The sequence below is a fragment of the Bidens hawaiensis genome, unplaced genomic scaffold (genome assembly GCF_021521415.1).
Source record: "Bidens hawaiensis isolate Kalapana, Puna unplaced genomic scaffold, B.hawaiensis_p1.1 tig00010731_1, whole genome shotgun sequence".
NCBI lineage: Eukaryota > Viridiplantae > Streptophyta > Magnoliopsida > Asterales > Asteraceae > Bidens > Bidens hawaiensis.
This window is the reverse complement of record NW_027491821.1, coordinates 96,146-113,852: the sequence shown is the minus strand read 5'-3', so window position 1 is coordinate 113,852 and position 17,707 is coordinate 96,146. Positions and strand designations below refer to the sequence as shown.

Sequence of the window (17,707 nt, the reverse complement as noted above, 5' to 3'; positions counted from 1 at the left end):
TAAGTTAGATCTTCCGGTGGTTTCTAGTACTTAAAATGGTTTTATTGATAATAAGGTAGACACGTTATCTTAAAATTTATACATAGTATTTATTGTGTGAAATATATTGGATGAGATTGAGACACTTGTTTTTTGTCTTTTACAATGGTTCTGCGTGCTTTGATAGTTGTACATTTTGAGTAATACAATACCGACAGTACATGTGAATTTTGATCGAGGTCTATGGTTGAGGTACGTCCTTAGTCCTTTGGTTTCCCCTTATTTCACGGGTTGGGCTGGGAATGGGCCCATTTTACATATTTATGACACTTTCCACATTTATCATTCAATCTTCAATCATTTTTATTCCAAAAGATCATATATTAATTTTGTAACATTGCATTTCAAGTTATATGATTCTGAAGTACTCATAAAAAAATCTTTTATATTTCATTATAAAAATACTGTAACATTTAACGGCGACGACCATCCAAGACATAAAAAAGAAAAAAAGAATTCTATAATATTCATTAGTAAGATTATAACTTGATTTAGGTAGTATTTGCGCGACGTGTTCGCGAAGTGAGATAGCTTAACTGTGAAAGTCACCGTTCGGAAAAAAATTGTATAGCTAAGATCATTAACTGAGATTTGTTGAGTTATATGATGATTCATGAGTTACATTTATCTCTATCTAACTCATTCACTTCATGGTTGATAATATTAAAGTCACATATTTAGTAGTCAAACTACTAATATGTGCTTATTGTCTTGATCTTCAGTCCATGAGGTTGTATTTTGACAAACTTAACATACTCTAGTTCATGTGTTACGTTGGTGCGGATGTTTTTCTTGTAGAGGCATGTTAGTATCCGTGTAAACAAAGAGAGCGTTCAAATGAATTGTTCGTTTCCTTACTATGCGAATGAACATGAACAAAAATGTTGCTCGTCTGATTAAAAGAGTTCGTTCATTTACGTTTGTGCTAGTTCTTATAGGTTCGCTCATTTATGTGTGTTCATCTACATATTTATCTCATTTATTTATTAGTTATTAATAATTAATAATACTAATTGGCCCAACAACCCAACAAGATTTTAGAAACAAGGCCGGGGTAATTTGACTCACAAATGAACAATAACTCATTCATTTTCTTTGTTTATATTCGTTCGTATATATTATTTATTTAAAATATTAATGAACGGACGGAAATAAACAAATGCAAACATATTAATTTTCTTAGCAAACAATCAAGAACAAGAAAATCTACATGTTTAAGCGTTTGTATTTGTTTGTTTGTTCAATTAAAGTTAACATGTTTAAGCGTTTCTATTTGTTTGTTTGTTCATTTGTTCGTGCTAGTTCTTATAGGTTCGCTCATTTATGTGTGTTCATCTACATATTTATCTCATTTATTTATTAGTTATTAATAATACTAATTGGCCCAACAACCCAACAAGATTTTAGAAACAATCCCAAGGTAATTTTACTAACAAATGAACAAGAACACATTCATATTATTTGTTTATGTTGTTTAATGTATATTGTGCATTTAAAATGTTAATGAACGAACATAAACGAATGCATACATGTTAATTTTCTAAACAAACAATTAAGAACAAGAAAATCTACATGCTTAAGCGTTTGTGTTTGTTTGTTTGTTCAAGTAAACTTAACATGAATGAACACGGACACAAACACGCCCCGCTAATGATTGTTCCGTTAATTTACAAGCCTACATTTGGAGTAGTATTTGACATGTTAGAATAAGTAGTCAAAAAACACAATAAGAAATTAACTACAAATTCACCTTTCTTTTATATATATGAAATAATTAATACCCAACAATACTTGGCCAAAATTCGATTACACAATGCTTTAAAATCTTGACCATTTACACCTGTGCACATGGATTGAGTTGGATTTTACAACAAAGAAGTAACAACTAAAAGGACACCATGTTACTTTCTCTGAACTATTTGTCCCAAAAATCAATGGCTCGAATTAATGTCATGAAAACCACTTAGATTTTTTGTGAAAAACTATTAAACTATATTATGCCAAAAGGGTCATTGTTCAAGAAATAAAAAGATTAAAATAATTACCTCCAACATTTTCTTATTTTATTTTGTGCACAAAAAAGAAATTGGTATTGGAATTAATTTAAGACCATCCATAATGGAGTTATGGGGCAGCTTTATGACTTATAACTCTGGGAAACACCGCCCCCCTCCAAGTTATGGGGTTTTTTTTTGCAAGTTATACACAAAACGTGATAATTGCATCAAAATCAAAAAAGAACAGTTACTTTTTTACCTTTAAGAATTAAAAAAAAACAAATAAACAAAGTTATGAAGAGTTATGACTACACTTGTTTTTTGTAAAAAGTCATAAGCACTTGTTTTTTGTAAAAAGTCATAAGCGCCACGTGGCGCATAATGTCTGGAAGTGGAAAGTTATTATTACTCATGGTCTAATAGGGATGTGGCATTGGTAGTAATTAAGTTGCTTGTAATTGTATGTTAGTAATAGGGATAGTTGGTCTAAGTGGTCTCCTTGTATCTAAGCAGCCTAAACATGTTGACTCTTGTCTTAATGTCATTGGCTACATGCATTCATATTTCACTATCAAATATCAATGTGAGGCTAAATGAATTGAAGGCTTTCTTGGGCACAGTTCAGTTGGCTTTATATAAGGGGGAAGAATCTGAAGTGATGTCGAGAAGCAAACGGGGTTTAAGGTTTTTAAGTATGTTATTTTTGTTTTGAGTGATCATGAATAAATTACTTACTTATTGTCACTTATGAAGCACATTATAATGTTTTGTTTTTTCTTTTCCTTTTTTTATGAAGCGAAGGAAGAATCTTTTATTAACACGTGTACTTCTAATATTTTATTCATACAATATCAACTTCTTTTCATACACCACAACCATTTAATAATAATAATAAAAGGCCATGAAGTTTATATGGTCATTTCGCTTCTTTTAGATTGAAGTTGATTTAGGTCCAACTTTTCATCAAAACTGAGCAGAACATTGAATCATAAACATTTTGACACAAAGCTAGACACACCATTATATACATGTTTAATAAAACAAATCATAACACTGACCAAAAAAAATTGCATACACATCATTAACATGTTTAATAAATGTGTCGTGTTTGAGTTGACATATTTAATACATGTATCGACATTGTATCTACACAGGTTGACAAGCTACTTGTTTAACGTAATTATAACAACCAACCAACCCGATTACTATTTTACAACTAGATTACCACGTGCTAATTACCCGTCAACCCATTTGGCAAGCTTAAATAAATGGTTAAATGACCGTGTGCATGTTACATAATTTTACTTGATTGAAATATATGTGTCGTCTTTATATGGAACAATCAACTTGTTTTACGTGTGTAGATAGATAAATAGGTAAAGTGGTGTATTTTACACAATTCTAACTTGGTGCAAATTATTGTTAAATATTTTATACACATAAAAAATGTATTTAGCATTTCAATCCTTCAACCCAAACTCATCAAACTCAATCCGACATGATCAACACATTTAGTTGAAACAGTGCATTAAGCTTGCAAAGCTAGAACACAATTATCACATATCTGATGCACCACTATAAGCTTCCGCATCAAAAGCAAATAAAAGACAATAGTAACCTTGCAATGTTTGGCGCATGGTTACAATAGGTTGAGGCACACCGTTATATTTGTTTGAATCACTATTGTATAATCGTGTGTCAAAATCAGTTCCAACACTTCAAAAACCTTGTAACATTTGATATGTAGTTTTGAAGATTTGGGCTCACCATTGTATATGTTTGACAAGTGTAGATAAACTTAGTTAAAACTAATTACAACATTGTATAAATGTTGCTATGTTAGACTTTTGTCCCTTGACCATCTTGTTTTAGATGCACCATTACACACCATTAGACTGTCCTCTATGGTAACCCCGCCCCTAAAGCGACCAGTCTTATAATCAACAATGTATTAGACCATGTTAAAAAATCATTTATAACATCACTTATCAGCGCTAACTTTCAAATTTGATTCCAACATGATTTACCAATGGTGTAGTTATATGATACAAGTCATTATCAGATACATGATGTAAAAGTATTCCATGAACTATACACAAGGACCGAATATTGACACTAACTTTCACCTTGGATTCGCCTAAAATTAAGGACGTATCACAGACAAGTAGCAATCTTATAAGGGGATCATGTAGGGTGTTAGAAGATTGAAGTTAAAATAAACCAAAAATAACAAGATCTTAAGATATTTTATAACCTGAGTCGTTTCTTGAATTACTTTTTTCTAGGGAACAATATAATGTTTTGCTTAAAATCTAGGTTTCATCATACCTTCCATGACAACATTACAATATTATTTACTTTCATAAAAAAAGGACGTTTTATACACTAGTACATCATTTGATGATATTCCATAAATTGACATGACTATAAAATTTGTTCTCTTGCTCTTAGGTTTGGTAGGCACCAGCAAAACGATAGGCTTAAACATCATTACATGTGAGTATTTTTTTTAATCTACAAATTTCTCATTGTTTCTTTAATTTAACATTTATGTCCTATTTTTTCTTAATAAGTGAATCATAAAACTTATAAAAACAAGTATTTAAAATAAGGATTAATTATTCTTACATACAATACATAAGTAAATTAAACATTAACAAAACGAATATTGACTTATCGCTGACTTTATCTTGTCCTAAATTTCTAACTTAACCGAATTGTAGCTTTCTATAATTCTTTTTAAACGAGATTGCAAGTCATCTTGTGGCAAATGATGGCTTGGATTATACATATGCAACATGTAATGAGAAATTACTATTACAATATGAATACAATTTTGTGGTTGCAATCATGTTGTAATCCTCACCGTACCTATTGTACTCAAATAACATATTTAATGTGGTTGTCGCCCAAGATAGGTTATGCAACCAACTTTGTCTAACCTTCAAGCGACCTAGTAGAAAGCTGCGAGAGATGTCCATCAAGCCTTTAAAGGTTAGGCAATGTCGTGCTGTACAAATGTACATTGTCAAGGAGGAAAGATATAGGACCTCCTACCATAAGCGCAATTAGCTTTGGTGAAGAAGAGAGCATCCCACAATTTCTATAGCTAGCCGGTGATTTGTTATCACTCACTATTTCTCGTTTTATGTCTCATAATTTATTTAGTACAATAAACAAAAAAAAAATAACCCATGTATTCTATATTTAATTTTTAAAATCAATAAAAAAAAATAGGTTCACAAGGTGCCAACTTTTTTCTTGATTTGATAGCTTAACGTGATGCATGGAATTTAACACATAATTAACCAATGAACACAAACTTTGTGTTTGGAATTGATATGATAGGGTTGGTATATATAGTGGTCAATATAAATCACTAATTCAAATTATGATTGTGATATAATTATTAAAAGTTCTTACTTTAAAATATAGTTTAGCCTTAAATCGATTTATTGAATTTGACTAGGTCTTTTGAAGTTCCAAACTAAGCATAGTAGGTTTTGAGCTCTAGGCTTTCTAAACGTGACTTAGCTCTTGATCTCAACAAAACAAGTTAAACATGTGACAATTGTCATACATAGTACTTGACCGAAAGTTTAACCCGTGAACTCAAAATATGTACCAAGTTAGGCTTGCTTCGCGAGAAATCAATTTTTAAACCTTTCTAGCATTGAGTATGTGCTACCATTATTAAGGGTAGTTCGATTCAGTATAATGGTATGAGTTGGCAACTGATAGTGCGTTCTCGTTGAGATTATGTTCTTCATTATAAAGTTAAATATACTGGTAGAACTTAAACCATTAAAAATAGTAAATATCTAAATGCAGTCACGTCAGCACTCAAACCTCACCATCTCTCTCTCTTCACTCATTCTGTCTCCATTTTTTCTCCCTCTTCACATCTCTCATATGTGATATGACAGTCTCGTACGACTTTGGTTAAATCCCTCACGTTTGAGAGGATCCCTAGGTAAATAGTCCTAGGTGGACCGATCCTCATGCAATGGTCTCATTTGAGCACCACCTCTCCCCTAAATCCCTCACGCGTGAGGGGATTTTAAATAAGGGTAGTCACGCGAATCATTTGAAATGGTGGGGTGGGGTGGGGGGGATTAGAGTTTTTTATCTGTTTCAATTCTTTATATTATTAAAAGATATTAATAGGAGAGAATGATGGAGAATGGCCCATATTAGGGGTTGAATGATGAAAGAATTACTGAGTTGGCACTGAGATGACACAGGTGTTGCGAATGACACTGAGTTGGCACTAAGGAACATAAACAATTAAAAGACTCAAGAATGATTAGTTTATCAAAGTCACCATTTCAAACAAAAAGGTTCAAAAACACAGTTCGTATCAAATCAAATTTAATAAAAAACTAAAAACTAAACAATCTTCAACTCAAACATAAACTAATCATAAATGAGATACATATAGAAATTAGATAGACATAAAAATAGTAAAGATAAACTAACAATATAAAAGATAATGTACGATCCTTTTCAAAAAAATTTAAAGCCTTTCAGTCAACTCGAACTTGTACGGATCATAGTTAGTAACAGGTTCTAGATGGATTAGAACCCAGTGCTCCTGCATCAATCTATATGTATACAAGCGTGCAAAAATAATCTTTATACCAAGCTATGTGGGATATTATTCTCGGCAAACATAAAAGGATGGTTATGTTAGGGGTAAAAGAACAAATGAAACAAATATGATAACGTAACATTTGGTGCTTCTTGATGGAGGGATTAATTCCTCCCTATTTTCATATGGTTATACTATGAGATTCCTATCCTAGAATTGACGTATCTATAAATTATACTATCAAATCAAGGGACGACTTCTTTAACTATTATTTGACTAGTGATGTCTTCCTATGACGATATATTTTATCTTGTCTAAATTTAAAACATAGATGTTACTAGTCAATTTTTTTTTTGGGAAGGCAGATGTTACTAGTGTTAACTAAAAATAAAAATAACCAACTTAACCTTAGAAAATTTAACAAAATATAACCGTCTACAACCTCATTATTATCTAAAAGCATTAGATCTGTCTTAATAAAAAATAATTAAGATAAACTTTGTTGGTTTTCCATTTTTTTTCAGGTTTTTATAGACCTAATCCATTGGTTTTGAAAGCAGATCGGCCATTAAGGGCAGAGATAAACTTCGAGGGTAAGTTTTCCTTCCTTTTAACTTCTCTTATATGGTCCATTAGGTTTTTTTAACGAAATTGATAGACACCGGTGGTTTCTTACTTAGCCGGGTGAGCTCGCCAATCCAAACTTTTTTCCAAACCATGGTTTTACAATATTTTTGTTGATTGATGTTTCAGGCTAAGAAGTATTGCAGATATAGGGGTAAAAGAATAAACGAAATTTAAACAAATTTAAAATTTTAATACACACATATATATTGAATATGGTTTATTAACATAAAAAAATTTAAGTCATGACTCATGATATATATTATATACAATAGAAGTTGGAGACAATACAAATGGCCAAATGGGAAGTAATATATACAATTATACTTTAAACATAGAAGTAAAGAACCAAAAGTTGTTATTAATTAAGACAAAAGTAATAAATGGTTTATAGAGAAGGAGGGGTCAGGATGTCCTGTTAAAGTGCAACATAAGCAACAGGTTCTCAAACTCTCAGAATCAGGCTTTGCTCTCTTCTTTCACTCCCAACACTCCCACATGCCTTTGCTTCTCTCCTCCAATTGGTCAACACAAAACCAACAACAGATTTAACTAACTAAACATTATTTAATCTGGTATTATTTTTGGATAAGATGTTATCAAAATAATTAAAGGTTGTGTGAAGTATATGCTTTAGACAGATTATAAAGGCTAGTTGAGGGACAAGGATTTATTTAGTTTAGTTGGTGTTATGCTCCTCCTCGTACTTTTTCATAATCGGTCATATTTTCTTTCCAAAACTGATCAAAGAAGGTTACTGATTCTTTTTATCTACGATCATCAACCTATAGAGTAGGTTTAAAACGTTATTAATTCATATATACTCATACAAACTTTGAATGTTATAACGAACATATTTCTAAAACATATTAAACCTACTGAATTCAAAGTTTATCAAAACTTAAGTAACGTTTGAAACACATTCAGAATTACAAATTTTACAACACATAAGTATCATAAATCACAAATCTTGATTTGGAAATCAACACGTTCCCGAGCTAATAATTCATTATCGTCAAACCCATTGTGTTGATGATAAGGAAAATGCCATCTTTGTCAAGATAAAGTATATGTAAAAGCTTGAAGAGTGATATAAAAATGATGAAGATACGATATAAATGAAAGAAACAATGTTCTTTTATTATATTGCTTAGGTTAGACTTTATAGAGACATAAATTGTATATATGTTACCTATTTTTTTTTATAATGAAAAGGAAAAAGGGGAAGTATATTCAAGTATAAGTCTTTCCTATACTCTTGTTCAAGAAAAATAATAAATTTTATATAATTTTATATACACGTTAACCGTGAGGATTGAACATAAAGCCGCATGCATATAGTAAGTACCCTATAAATAACACACCCATTCATTCCTACCACACCACCTTTCCCATCACAAACACAACCTCTCTCTACATTAGTGACATTTAAATTCCCAAAATGGCCTTCAAGAAGTCATCAAACAAGCTTTCACAAGCAGCACTTATTAAACATATTATAAAAAGGTGTTCAAGCCTAGGAAGGAAACAACAACAACATTATGATGATGTACCCAAGGGCCATTTCGTAGTTTATGTTGGCGATAACCGGAGCCGATATGTCATACCAATTTCGTTCCTGTCACGGCCCGAGTTCCAAATCTTGCTCCACCAAGCCGAAGAAGAGTTCGGGTTTGATCATGACATGGATCTAACAATTCCTTGTGAAGAACAAGTCTTTGAGTCATTAACTTCATTGCTTCGGTTTTGAGACCAAACATGATCAACTAGTCAACTACTATGATTATTATTTTCTCATTTTATTTAATTCCCAGATAATATATTAAATCTAACTTCGGATGGGGATTATTAGTTAATTGTAAATTAAAAGATTTTTGTTCTCATGATGTACGTCTTTGTTGTTTTTTTCTTATTTATTATTCCGATTTTGTTAATAAAATGAACAAATGAATGAGTGGATTTTACTCTGTCGCTGGCTTTAATTAAAGAATTTATTTCTTTAATCCGTGTTCATAATTAATAATTGCTTTTTGTGAATATTACGTACGTACAAACATTGAATTTGATTTTTATGTGTTATCACTTTCTAAAAACTTATGTTGGTCGGCTACAAGTATCACCCAAGCTAAACGGAAAAATAAGTTTTAGTTTTTTTTTTTTTTTTTTTTGACATTATGGTTTACTCATATAGTAATTTATTATTTATTTAAAGTCGAACTCTAGTCGAGTTTATTAAATTGAAAATCATAAAAAGTTATTTGACCATCTTAGGCTGGTTGTTCTAGAATAACAAGTCGGGTGCCAAACATATTGCTACATCACACCGGGCAAAACGAAGGGGGAGCCACTCCTCTTTCCCCCTTTACGTTTAACTTGGCACCCAAAGGACTCAAAAGATGGGGTCCACCCCATAAAAGAGTATGTTAGTTAAAGTCCACTATTTACGTGACAGTGACATGACGTAACATTTTAATTAGACTCTTCTAGTAATGGAGACAGCTAGGATGAGTTTGCTTGGGGGGGGCTCAAAATGTATTTTAAAAATTAAAAACTAGGGGGTATGGGGGCTCAAAATTTCAGTTGAAAACCGATAAATTTACATTAATGTGAAATAAAAACATGGGGGCCCGGACCACCCCGGGGCTTCACCAAGCTTCGCCATTGCTTCTAGTTAACCCACCACACCATCCATATACATTTTAGCTAGACCCTTCCGATTAACCCACAACACCATCCTTATAGTAACTATTATGATAGTTCATGGTAATTATTGACGTAGAAAGAAGGGTAGATATGGAAAAGAGAAGACAAAGAAAGAGAATTGTGGTCCATGAGAGAAGAAGGCAGGTTAAGAAACTTGCAATAATCCGTAGGAGGCCTTTAGTTCATGGTAAACATTATCATAGTACAGTTTTAGTTATATTTATGCCTCCTATCCATGTTTTGATAATAGGAAGACATGCTATGAACTAGATTGATTTTGAAGATAGCTATAGAGTCCATATATAACATTTCAGTAGCGGAGTTAGATTTGTGTTTTAGAGGCATCACATATCTAAACACTAAACAATAATCTCAGTTAACTGTTAATATATAGACAACATATATATTACATAACATTTAAAATTATTTTACCGGTGTTGCATGAGAATAAGATATACTTACCGGGATATTAACTTGGCCCAATTCGAGTCTTTATAAGTTCTTTGATATTTTCTTGGTTATATTAAAAAAAATAGCCCTAAATACATGAAGGTATAAATATCTTGATATTTTACACACTGTCGGGATGGGCTAGGATTTTATTAGCAACAGTGTAATTTTGACTCATTCAAATTGATTTGCTACACTCAAAATGTTTTTGTCCAGTGGAAATTAATTTGATAGTTGTTAGCTCCATGGCTCCATTATCATAATTTAGTCATCAATGGATTATTTTAGAAAGACTCTGGCTAGTAAAGGGCATATTTTTCTTACTCCCAAACAAATCTCTCCTACCACATTGTATGCCACTTATATGGTTAGGGTGTTAGCAAATGATGGGCGGGGTGTTGATGTGGCGCGCAAACCACACGGGGAACACCATGCCGTCCTCCATCATATTCTACGCATGACGTGGTAAATGTCAAAAATGTAATTTATGACTGGTTGCTCTCACAACATTGAAAACATCCATGGTCTTTTGATCTTTTTTGAAAAAGTTATAAGTCATAAGGAGATTAAAATAAGCAATCCCAAACACCCCTTAAGTGTTAATAGGTTAAATCGTCATACCCATTTTATGGTCTAGACGTGTGACCAATAGTTAGTACGTGTTATGTAAATATTCAGACTTTAAGGTTGTAAAACGGAAGTCTTTGATTAAAATATTGTTATATTCAAAAGTCAGGAATTAAACACCCGATGTGGTTACCAAAGAGTTTAACTTGCAAAACTATAATTTACATCAGTTATAACATAAAGACTCCATCTGAGCGATCATGTCATCTAATGGCTAATCACCTATTCCTGATTACATGTAAAACAGTTTATAAAATACGTCAGCAACACGTGCTGATGAATACGTTGACACTAATACATTTTATATACATAGCTCAGAACTTCTACTGCTCGAACGTACTTCAAGAAACTAGAGCTCTCCGGATCATAGGGATTTTGACACGAGAATCGAGATTAAATATCTATAAAGAGAATGAGTTTGAGATGTGAGCCCGATTACGCTATTAATAGGTAAAGTTTTGGGAGGTTTGGTCGCGTATCATGATGGGGTACACAACACTCCATCGCGGAGCACAATGGGTGCCTTAGCCGCCTTTTATTATTTCAATATGTCGCGTAATGGTTGGCTGGCGCGTAGTGCGACGCCGTCACCAGGGTTGAAATGTCAACCCTAGACCTGTCACGTGTCGCCACTTGGCCAATCACGTGGTGCCACAGGTTGACACATGGTGGTACATGTGTCACACGATCGTGGTGACCACGTCGCATATTGCGATGGCCCTGAGCTGGGTCCATCGTGTATCGCGACACTGGCCATGTGTTGTGTTTTGTCTGATACCTATCGCGTGTCACCATGGGTTAATTTTTGTCCCAAACGGGTTTTAACGAGTGTTTTGTCTGATACTTGTGTTTTGTCCGAACACTCGCTTAACGTACGTTGTTAGTTCTAAAACAATAGATCTACATACTTGGTTAAGTCTTACTTAATTTTTATGAGTTATCTCATAACATTTAATATTTTGGAAAGTTGACTTTGAGTTTGACCAATTGTCAAGACCCGAACCAACAACCCGAACACTCGTTAAAACCCGTTTTTAGTATCTTTATTCCAAAGGGACTTGCATTCTTGCATTTTACCCACCTTATTACTTAACATAGATTGAGTAAAATTAAGGTTAGATACTTTAACCCGGTTTCGAGCAAACTTACATTTTAAACGGTTATTATTATAAATTCTTAAATAGTTACATTTTAAACCTTGAACTTTAATTGTTTACTCTTCTCAACAATTATTTTATTTTAATACTTTCAAGACAACCTTTCTAAACCCGAACTACAATGGCGAAGCATTCTTAGGGCCAGGGGTGCCCCCCCTCCCTGTTTTTTTACGCGGTAGTGTAAATTTACCAGTTTTCGTCCGAAATTTTTTATACGTAGTGTAAATTTAGCCGTTTTCGACCTAAATTTTATATACGTAATGTAAAATTTAGCCGTTTTCGCCAGGAAATTTTTATATGCAGTGTAAAATTTAGCCGTTTTCGCTCGAAATTTTTTATACGTAGTGTAGTTTAGCCGTTTTCGACCGAAATTTTATATGCGTAGTGTAAAATTTAGCCGTTTTCGGCCGAAATTTTTTACACGTAGTGTAAAATTTAGCCGTTTTCGCCCAAAAATTTCTATACGTAGTGTAAATTTAGCCGTTTTCGGCCAAAAATTTAAGTTTGTCCCCCTTTGTTTGTGAAATTTTGTATACATTTTGAGTCCCCCCCCCCCCCGGTATCTTAGTCCAAGCTTCGCCACTGCCGAACTACTTTCCTTTTAGGCTTTGTTCGTTAAACCCGTCGTTCCGGGAAATCTTCAAATTATCATCTTTCAAGTTATTACTTGAACGTGAGTACTTTCATACCCTGTTTTTCTATCTTTTATTTTGGGGGTGATATTTCATATTCAACTAAATGTTTTATACTTGAGTCTTAAACCACAAAAGTTATTGTATACCACTACGTGAATATTGGCTTTTTGCCACACACATGCTCTGGGCGGTTTGCCACGCCTCGGTCTAAATGTGTGGCTAAAGGTAGCTTTCGTCACTGATGTAACACAAAGTGTAGACCTTTTAGTATCAAATTATCCTCTGATTTTGGTAAAACTCCATGCAAATTCGTTGTATTCGGTACTTATTTGATTTATTTATGAATTTGCAGGTCCGGGCGCCCGCCCAACGAAGAAACGATGAAAAGTTGGCGTTTTTCAGACAAAAATCAAGAATCTGCCAAAAGTGTATGACCATGCTAAGAAAGTGCATGACCATGCAGAGAGCAGGTGCATGACCATACTGAGCAACTGCACCATCATGCACTTTATGGGTATGATGGTGCACCTTTATGGGAACCCGTGCACATCTGATACCGTGCCAAAGTGCATGATCATGCTAGGAAAGTGCATGACCATGCTCTAAAACGACACCATCATGCACCTTATGTGCATGACGGTGCCACTTTATTGGAACCCGTACACATCTACTATCGTGAAAAAAGTGAAACTGCACCATCATGCACTTTTTGTGCACCATCATGCACTTCCGAGGGCACGAGCCCTTGCACTATCCGATGCCAAGGACAAGATACATTAATTTTGAAAGTGCACTAGCTAGTGCCGGAAATGCATGACCATGCACTTTTTGTGCATGACCGTGCACCTTTTTGGAACCTGCAACTCTGAGCCGCGGAAAGTGAAAGTTTGACTTACCCAAAATAGTGCACGACCATGCACTTTTTGTGCATGACGGTGCACTTTGTCCAGAAGCTTATAAACACTTATTTTCACTTCATTTTGGTGTGTGGAGCCTTGGTGATTCTTTCTCAACCCTTGAAAATTAGTTTATGTGTTCCTTAAGAGTTTGAAGGCTTCCACCATCCTCAAGATCCATCATTCCATTCTTCAATCCCTGCTTGATCTTAGTTTTCATTCCTTTGTTCTTGAATATGTTTTGTAAGCTTATTTCTAGTTTGATTGTAGTTGTATTAAGCCTTATGGGTTAATTACTTTTGCTATCTAGACAATGTTGAAACTCTTAATAATGTGATATATTATATATGCATGATTTTGGTAAAGTGGTTTTCTTTCAAGAATATGATTGAATTTATAAGTTGATATTGATGGTGTTCATGCTTGTTATGTTACATAACCTTGTTAGTTTTGCAAATGTTTAGGCATTCATGTTGGAAAGCTATGTTCTAGATGTTTTTTTGTAAACTTTGAATGTTCATGAAATCTTTGTTTACATTACTAAGTTAGGAATGACTAGTAAAAATTAACTTGGTTATATAATTATTGATGAGTATGAAACCCTGCACTTAATATTGGAAAATTGATGAATGTTGTTATGATTCTTGACTTGGTGATGACTTGCTAGTTAAAGTTTCATAAGTTTAATTAATTTCATGAATTTGGCTACTTTAGTATAATCTTAGGTGGTTAGAATGTTGTTCATGCTAGCTTTCCTTTGATTATGAGACTTTGTTGTTTTGACAAACAAGTTAGTATATGTTTATCTCTTGATTGAAAACCCATCATGATGATTATTTGCTAGTATTAGGTTGCTTTATTGTAATCTAGTATTTATATTTAGATTCATGATGTTTTACCATATTATTGCTATTTTATCATATTAGTAGAGTGGATTCATGTCTAGGTAGTTTGTTGGATTGATTATATTCTTGTGTTTTTACTTGCTTATTTTCATTATATGCAAATTTAGTTAATTAAAATTCAACTTAAGATTTACTTGTTCGGTTGGTCATTTACAAAGATTTAGTACTAGAAATTTTTCGTGTCCATGGATTGATACTCGGTTCTTGCCAACACTTTATTACAAACGATAGGTATACTTGTCTTTCGTGTGTGGTTTAGTTTTAGGTGAAAACCTATTTTAAAACCCGATTCGTGTGGAACTTTTATTTAAATCTTTATATATATATTCACACACGTCAGTCACACATTTGTTATTCATGTGACAAAAAACGCACATGTTAGAACTAAAAACACACATGTTAGAACCTTTAGCCACATATATTAGATTCGTGTGACAAAAAACACACATGCTGGAACCTTTAGCCACTCTTATTCAATTTGTGTGACAAAAAACGCAGCTGTTAGCTACATTTTCACAAAAAATGTGATATTTATTAGCCACACTTAATAAACTGTGGCCAAATATTATCTATGCTTACAGTAATTTGTTAATGATGTGGCTAAAGCTAATATATAAGGCCACACTTACGGGTATATGTGACCATAGAGTATTGTTTGTTAGCCACTTATAAGTTTTATGTGTAGCTAAAAGTTAACGGTGACATTAAGACAAAGCGTGTGATTATTAGTAGTTAATGGTCACACTTTAATTGTTTAATACGTGGCTAAAATTTAATAAATATGGTCACACTTAAAGGTTTATGTGACCATATAACATTGTTTGTTAGCCACTTATAATATTTGATGTGTGGCTAAAAGCTAATAGCGACAGCAAAACAACAAATGTGACTATTATTAGTTAATGGCCACACTTTATGCTTCATGTGGCCATCATCTTCACCTCCTCCCAATTACAAACCTAATTCATAAACATCGATTGAAGCTCGATACTCTTCTTCATCACTTTGCTTCTTTCTCCAAACTTCATCAACCATCATGCGATCAAATCTAACGGGGGTTTTAAACATGATTAATTAGAACCCTAGAGATGTGATAAACATGTTATGGTTTGAGTTTTGTTGAGAACAGTTGGCTGACAGATTCGTTCTCGTTTATTGATTGGTCTGTAACTCGATGTTAAACAATTATTATTGATTGATTCTTGATTTTCGGATATAGTATTCTGAGTCTAGTTTCCAGAAAGGTAAATTTTGTAATTTTTGGATTAGTGTTGAATACCTTTTATGATTTTACAAAAACACATGTCAAAGCTGATACGGGGAGTTATATTCTGGTCCATTTTTCGGACACCATAACTCCCTAATGACAAACCTAAACATGTTGGTTTCACTTCTGGAACTTAGTATTATGAGTTTAAAAGAAAACTCAATTGGTCTTACACAATTTGGTTTAATGAGTTGATAGAACCATTAAATTAGTTTTTGTTGCTCAATCTGCTGAACTGTTAGTACCTATCTGTAATGGTTGAATTATTTTGAGTTTTATATGCTTGAGAAAAATATAATAAAAATTGTTTGAGAAACCTGATTCATATGTCATACTGTGGTACGTTTTGTAAAATTTATCCTTAATCTTTTCTTTGTGAATAATATCAGTTTGTACATGCCAGAATCTGTCTCGTGAACTGAATGATCATAAGCTAAGTTGTATGATGAATATTTGGTTGCTTTGCCATGATATGATGTGTGGATACATGTTAGGACTTTCGGTACTGTTAACATTACTTATTATCTCCAACGATTCGTCAGGTCAAGTTTGTGTTTGTGTGTGAGTTCATACGTGGGTTTTAGAGTCATGTGTTGTTGAACATACTCTCATAACTTAAAACACTTGTACTAGGTAACAGTTAGCGAGTCAAATGCATTCATTTGGTTTTGAGAAAACTCTGTTACACGCGACACCAAGCTTTGGATTGAAAACACGGACATACTTGCATATGGTTTTGAAAACACTAAACATTTGCCAATACTTGTTTTCTGGATTGAAAACACAAAACGTTTTGAAGTATTGGTTATGTAACCTGCTGAAACGGGCAAAAACGAGCTGAACTGCTGATTTTTTATTGCTGAATTGCTGCAAAACTGGTCAAAACGCGTTGAAACGATCTGTTAAGTGCTGAAACGAGATGAAAAATTGCTGAAACGGACTGAAAAATCGCTGAAACGAGCTGTTTAACATGATGTTTGCTGTAAAAACGAGCTGTTACGTGCTGAAACGAACTGAAAACTTGCTGAAATGAGCTATTTAACATGTTCTTTGCTGTTAAAACGAGCTGTTAAGTGCTGAAAGGAACTGAAATATCGCTGAAACGAGCTGTTTAGCATGTTGTTTGCTGTAAAAATGAGCTGTTAAGTGGCAAAACGAACTGGACTAGAGCATTAACTTTAATGATAAAAATAAAACATTTCCTCTGTTGTCCTTGTTAAAAAAAAGACCCAAAACCCGTTTTGACCCGGACCAGTTATGACCCGGACCTTTTGACCATGACCCGTTCCGGACGAACCATAACAACCTTTTTTTTAGTTGACCCGTTCCAACCCTGACACGTTTCGACCCTAACCCGTTCCGACCCATAACCCGTTCCGACCCAACCCAGCCCATTTGCCACCCCTATGTTTAATGTATATTGACGGGTTAGGCGAGTAGTACCTCTTAAGACACAATTTAAAATTATATGCATAATGGGCCATTAGATATTTCAAGGCCCAATATGGCCCATTAGGACATGTATGACTTGTTTTATCTATTATGGTCTAATATGACTCCCTATAACACAATATAACCCTTAAATATCTAATGTTACATATCACATGCCATAATAGGCCACTAAGAGATTTCAAGCCCTAATATGGCCCATTAGAGCAACTATGACATGAAAAAGGCTATAATGGGCCACTAACACCAACAAGGCCCAATAAGACCAATTGGTGAAAGTATCACATGTTATCGGCCATTAACATCTAACTATGACTAATGACGTTCCTATACAACCTTCTTAGAGCAACTATGATGTGATAAAGGC

At 33.5% G+C, this 17,707-nt stretch overlaps 1 pseudogene; it reads left to right on the top strand.

The window, feature by feature from the left end:
* Window positions 1–8,652: 8,652 nt before the first annotated feature.
* On the top strand, window positions 8,653–9,044 carry LOC143536003 (protein SMALL AUXIN UP-REGULATED RNA 51 pseudogene; annotated as a pseudogene).
* The last annotated feature ends 8,663 nt before the right edge of the window (window positions 9,045–17,707 follow it).